Source organism: Mustela nigripes, chromosome 3 (assembly GCF_022355385.1).
Source record: "Mustela nigripes isolate SB6536 chromosome 3, MUSNIG.SB6536, whole genome shotgun sequence".
NCBI classification, from domain to species: Eukaryota; Metazoa; Chordata; class Mammalia; order Carnivora; family Mustelidae; genus Mustela; species Mustela nigripes.
In genome coordinates, this window is record NC_081559.1 from 123,510,929 (window position 1) to 123,517,982 (window position 7,054).

The window sequence follows — 7,054 nt, forward strand, 5'->3', positions numbered from 1 at the left end:
GATTTGGTGAGTGCTGTGAAGTGTGTAAACCTGGTGATTCACAGACCTGTACCCCTGGGGATAAAAATATATGTTTATAAAAAATAAAAAATTAAAAAAAAAAAGTATAGATGGATCTAGGTGGTATAGACATTTTAACAATGTTTATTCTTCCAATCCCTGAGCATGTTTTGCTTTTCCATCTTTTTATGTCTTCAGTTTCTTTCATGAGTGTTCTATAGTTCCTCAGTACAGATCCTTTACTTCTTTGGTTAGGTTCATTCCTAGGTATATTATGGTTCTTGGTGCTATAGTAAATGGACTCAATTCTCTAATTTCCTTTTCTATATTTTCATTGTTAGTGTATAAGAAAGCAACTGATTTCTGTACATTGATTTTGTATCCTACCATATTACTGAATTGCTGTATGAGTTCTAGTAGTTTAGGGGGTGGAGACTTTTGGGTTTTCCATATAAAGTGTCATGTCATCTGTGAAGAGAGAGAGTTTGACTTCTTGTTTGCCAATTTGAATACCTTTTATTTCTTTTTGTTGTCTGATTGCTGTTGCTAGGACTTCTAGTACTATGTTGAACAACCGGCAAGAGTGGGCATCCTTGTCATGTTCCTGATCTCAAAGAGAAGCCTGTCAGCTTTTCCCCATTGAGAATGATATTTGCTGTGGGTTTTTCATAGATAGAGTTTATGAAGTTGAAGAATGTTCCCTCTTTCACTATATTTTAAAGAGTTTTAATCAGGATTAGATGCTGTATTTGGTCAAAAGCTTTTTCTGCATCAATTGAGAGGACCATTTGTTTCTTCTTTCTTCTCTTATTGATTTGTTCTTTCACATTGATTGATTTGCGAAGGTTGAACCACCCTTGCATCCCAGGGATAAATCCTACCTGGTGATGGTGGGTAATCTTTTTAATACTGTTGGATCCTATTAGCTAGGATCTTGTTGAGAATCTTGGCATCCATATGGTACTCTTGAAAAGGAAAAAACTAACACAGTATCACTAGGCCTGTCTGGTCCACTTGAAATGTTTGCACAACTAAGTCATTTTTGACTCTCGCTTCTCCATGAGTTCCAGTGGTGAAAGGGGGCTTTACACTTACTAGGAACTTTGGGCCTAGCTAATCATATCATATCCTCTTTCTCTTGGCCAAATGACTGGTTCAATGAGTCACAGTTCCAGGAATTTTCTAGACCAATGAAGAACTAGTACCTTTAGCATAAGTTTCTACCTGAGAGAGAAGTGAATGCAGAATAAAGCAGAGCAAATATGTGGCCAAACAGAGGTGAAGATGTAGTAACAGTGTTTGAATTCTTAGAACTAATTCTGCATGAAGCAAGATGCTATGGACACATCAAATTACATGATGCAGTAAATAAGCTACCTTTGGGGAAATGGAGGATGTGAGGAATTCCCCCTGCTGATTGAGATAGAATTTCCCTACAGGTTGGGGAGATTTGAACCATGCTCACTAGTCTTTCTTACCTGTTACCCAAACATAACCCCTTCCAACTTTGCAAACTGTGTATCTGGGTATTTACCTATTCTTGCACACACTTCTGCCACTTTCCTATTTCCAAGTGGGTGGTTGTTCTAGTCTATTACTAGCTACCCATTCTGAGTTGGCCCTTTATTTCTACTCTTGGCAAAGAGAATTTTTTGCCTCTCTCTTGGTTTAGACCCACTTTTTCTTGCATTCCCCACGTTCCTCTTGTCTGGTTTATTTTCTTGTTTTGGTGGAATACATCTCACTTCCTGAGAAAGGGTAGGCATGAGATCCATTTTCTTCAGTCCCTACATTTCTGATAATATATTTTATCCTGACCTGTGATTAATGATTTGGCTGGCCCAAATTGTATACTGAAATAGATTTTCAGGGAAGCTGGGTGGTTCAGTCATTAAGCATCTGCCTTTGGCTCAGGTCATGATTCTAGGCTCCTGGGATCAAGCCCCGTATCAGGTTCCCTGCTCAGCAGGAGAGTCTGCTTCTCTCTCTCCCACTCCCCCTGCTTGTGTTCCTTCTTTCACTTATCTCTCTTCATGAAATAAGTAAATAAAATCTTTTTTTTTTTTTAAATAGATTTTCCCAGTTTTGAAAGCAGCTGATGAGTTGTCCAGTGTTTTTTTTCTGGGTGCTTTGCATGTAACTAATTTTTCATTTGTGAAAGTTTTTAGGATACCTTCTGAATTAGATATCTTTTGTTTATAACACATTGCCCCAGGACTTAGTGGGGTTTGTACCTCACACATATTATTTCACAGTTTTTGTGTGGTCAGGAATCTAAGTGCAGTTAAGCTGGGCTCTCTAGTTTTGAGGCTCCCAGACCATTGCAATCAAGGTTTCAGCTGGGGTCATGATAAGGTCTGTTACTATGTTCTCCTGCTTCCATGGACTTCTATCAGAAACTATCCAATCTAGAAGATAATGGAACAGCCTTTAACTTTGAAAGGAAAAAAAAGAAAAAACAACTAGGCTTCCACCTATTAATCTTTACCAAAACTATCACTCAAAAATGAATATGTAGTAGACTTCTTTGGGCAAGCAAAAACAAAGGAATTTGTTCTCTCTAGACCTGCATTATCACAAGTGCTAGAGGAAGTACATTAAGCAACAGGAAGATGATAGTAGATGGAAACATCAACATATATGAAGGAATAAAGGCTATCAGAAATTGTAAATGTGTAGCTAAATATTCTTCTTATTTAAAAAAGTGTCTTTAGTGCAATCGAGTACTTAAAATAATAGAAATAATACGTTGTTGGGTTTAAAGCATGTGTAGAACTAAAAGGCATGACAACAGTAGCACAAAGGGAGGAAGGGAAATGGAAACCTGTTGTTGTAAGGTTTACATTATAACTGAAGTGATATATTACATGAAGATAGACCATAATGCGGATGTATATTGAAACCTTAGAGAAACCACTGAAACAGTAAGACAAAGAAACATAGCTAATAAGCCATTAGAGGAGATTTTTAACATGTCTTAAAACTTAATCAACCCAAAATAAGGCAGGAAAAATGGAACAAATTATAGTTATGAAATAGCAAATGTAAAATGACAAAATTAAACTTAATTCTATCAGTGCTTTCATTAAAAGCAATTGTTCCAATTAAAAGGCACAGATTGTCAGACTGGATAAAGTAGTAAGAGCAAACTATATGTTATCTATAAGAAACCTATTTTAACTATCAAGATACATATAATATAAGAGTAAAAAGATGGAAAATGAAATACTATGTAAGGACTAACAAAAAGAATACCAGAATGGCTATATTAATAATAGGAAAAATTAGACTTTAGATTAAAGAATTATTAACAGGAATTGCAAAGTACACTTCATGAAAGGAATGTACACTTCATTAAAGTAAAGGAATCAAGTCACACAAGGAATCATTAAGTGCATTTCATTAAAGTAAAGGAATCAAGAGAACACAATAATCCTAAATGAGTATGATAGAGCATCAAAGTGAAAAAGACAACTGAAAGAAGTAGACTATCCATAAATGTAGTTAAAGAGATCAACACTCTTTTCTCAATGATTAATAAAACAAGTAGATTTAAAAAATTATCAGGAATACCGAAGAACTGAACAACAGTTCTCCAGAGAATCAGAATGGATAAGATGTCTGTCTATCTATCATCTATCTATCTATCTATCTATCATCTATCTATCTATCTATCTAGAGATTTATTTTAAGGAACTCTGTCATGCAATTATAGAAGCTTTGGCAAGTCCAGAATCTACAGAGTAGGTTGGCTGATTGAAGACTCAGGTAAGATTTGCAGTTCTAATCCAAAGGGAATGTGTTGGAAGAATCCTTCCTGCTTCCTTTGGAAGAATCCAAAGGAGGTCAGTCTTTGTTCTATTAGAACTTTGATTGGATAAGGTCTGCCCACATTATGGAGACATCTGGGCATGGTGGTCCAGCCAAGTTAACACATAAAATTAACCATCACAATTCTCAACTGAGTTGACCCCAAACTGCCAAAATACACATGATTTTCAAGTATGCATGGAAAAATATTCACCAAGTCATGAAATGTGTCTCAGTAAATCTGAAAGGATTAATAACAAATAGAATACATTCTCATATCACAGTGAAGTTAAATTAAAAATCAATAAAAGAAGGATTTGGAAAATCCCTAAATATATGGAAATTAAACAATATACTTCTAAATATCTATGGGCCCCAAAAGAAATCCCACAGAAATTATAAACTAATTTTAATTGAATGAAAATGAAAACTCAGCATATCCCCTTTTTGATATGCAGCTAAGGCAGTGTTTAGAGGCAATGTTACTGTTTTAAAATGTTTACATTAGAAAAAAGGAAAGTCTAAAATTACTGAATTACTTCCATTTTAAACTAGAAAAAGCAAGAAATAGTAAAGAGAAGATTGTAAGTCAGTATAACAGAAAACAACAGGAAAAAAAAATCGTAATTTTAGGCTAGGCAAAGATTTTTTTAGGTGGGATGAGGAAATTATGAATCAATTCAAATGATACCACTAAGAAAATTAAAAAGCAAGCCATAGCATGGAAAAAAAAACATTTTTTTTTCAAATAACTGTATTCGATTTATGCCACCAAGGAAGCCCTCTGCCCTCCACAGTTAATTCATATGCTGACTGATCACTCACATAATTTCTTCAGCTTTTGTCACAGAGCCCACTGCATGTAGCAATTGTGGCCTGATCCTGCTATTTTTTTTGAGATTTTTATTTATTATTTTTTCATTAAAATTTTTTATTTTTTATAAACATATAATATATTTTTATCCCCAGGGGTACAGGTCTGTGAATCGCCAGGTTTACACACTTCACAGCACTCACACCCCTCAATGTCCATAACCTCATCACCTTCTCCCAACCCCCCTTCCCCCAGCAACCCTCAGTTTGTTTTGTGAGATTAAAAGTCTCTTATGGTTTGTCTCCCTCCCAATCCCATCTTGTTTTATTTTTTTTCTACCCCCCAAACCCCTAACATTGCATCTCCACTTCCTCATATCAGAGAGATCATATGATAGTTGTCTTTCTCTGATTGACTTATTTCACTAAGCATAATACCCTCTAGTTCCATCCACGTCGTTGCAAATGGCAAGATTTCATTTCTTTTGATGGCTGCATAGTATTCCATTGTATATATATATACCACATCTTCTTTATCCACTCATCTGTTGATGGACACTTCATTAAAGGAATGTACACTAGGTTTTTTCCATAGTTTGGCTATTGTGGACATTGCTGCTATAAACATTTCGGGTGCATGTGCCCCTTCATGATCCTGCTATTTTTACAGCTACTGTTCACCCTATATTTTGACAGGATGACTAGCAGGTACACAGCACCATCCCATCCCACTTCATCACAGCTCAAGTTGTAACACTTGCTCTGCTACTTTGTATAAGAACCTACCTGTCTCTATCTCATGCCAAGAGCCCTAACTATCAACAAATAGGGGTGGGTCAGTGCCCCTGGCCACTTGACTGCTACTGACTCAACTGTAGCAGATTGGCTTCCCTGGGGGGAAAAAAACCAGTGTGACATGGAGATTGTTATGCACAGTGTTCATTACAGAGTGGTCTGGGGACCAGAGTGGTCTGGAAGCAGGGTTGTGCAGAGATATATAGTATGGGCTATGAGATTGCGTGGTTGCTCCAGAACTGGGATGGCCATTCAGAAGTGTCCCAAATGAGAGCAGGGGGTGGGGCATTTGTACACCAACTCTGATCAGTTATTGAATGCAGACTGCCCCTGGGGAAAGGGTGTCTGACTGTAGCCAAGGTGGTGGTGCTCTTCCACTGAGGCCATTCTGAAAGAAGGGTGACAATGGAGGGCTCTCTTGGGAGCACTCCAAAACCTGGGAAAAGTCTTGAGTCCTGAAGAAGGCTATGAGCACTCCCTCACAGTGTCCCCTGGACATCTTGCATAGCAGATTTCCTCCTCAGAAGATGCATGTTTTTCACCCTGGTTGTCACATCATTCGACCAAGTCCTCTGGAAGTGGAAGGATTCTTCAGCACTACTTGGTTTCCGGGTTATCTGAATTCTGTTCATTCATTCAAAGCAACATGGGGTCCCTAGAATCTACAAATAGGCAATGTCTTGGAGACCATTTCACCAATGATTTCTTAGATCTCTTCTTAGACCTTTTGATATATATATATATATATATTTTTTTTTCATCCTAATTTTGACATGTTAGTTCTCTAACTCTGGAATATGAAATCTTGGTTAGGATACTCCAAATTCTAACAGTCCCTATAGAAAATTGGTGTTCCTCTGTCTCTGTGTCTACCCTGTATCTATCTCTAGTTATGGAAAACAGCATTTGCATTAGTAGTGAATTCCCCCACCGTATGTGACAGCAGATCTATGGGCCTTTGGGAAATAGAGTGGGGGAGACTCCTCCATGGTGCCCTTGCCCCAACAAGAGTTGATTACACAGAATTTTCATGGGGCTCCACTTCAACCTGTAAGGTCGGGCCCACAAGGAACAGGTGGGAGAATGGCCCAAGTGTGCAAGAGCCAAGTTTTCTCATGGAGTTGACATAGTAGGCTTAGCTGGGTTGCTTAGGCTGGTATCCATTCATGGTGGCTGCTAGGGCTCTTGCTGGAGGTGACTAGGAAAACAGGAAGTTTGAAACTCAGTGGTTATAGAGGGTGTTCTTAAGAGAACATTCATTTTATAAGAAGCATCTCAGCACCTCTCATTATAAAGATTGGGAATGTTGGGTCTCAGGGGCTTAACTGCTGGATTATGTGATTAGATTGGAATTTCCCAAAGGGATAACAGGGATAAGTGAGAAGATAATACCACAATTGCTTATCCAGCTGGGGAGGCATTTGAACAGTGCTGGCACCAATTGGAACAATTCTCAACTTTTTCATAGTGGTAGTTCAATAGTACAGCCAGCAGGCAGGTACCAAATATCTGGCGACCCAGACTCATCCTGTTCTGAAAACAAATGCCTATGGATGTTAGGGGCTGAGTAGAAGTCCAAATCCAAGAGCTTCAATTTTAGAAAATCTTCCGTTTCTGAGGAGTAGCTAGAGACTGT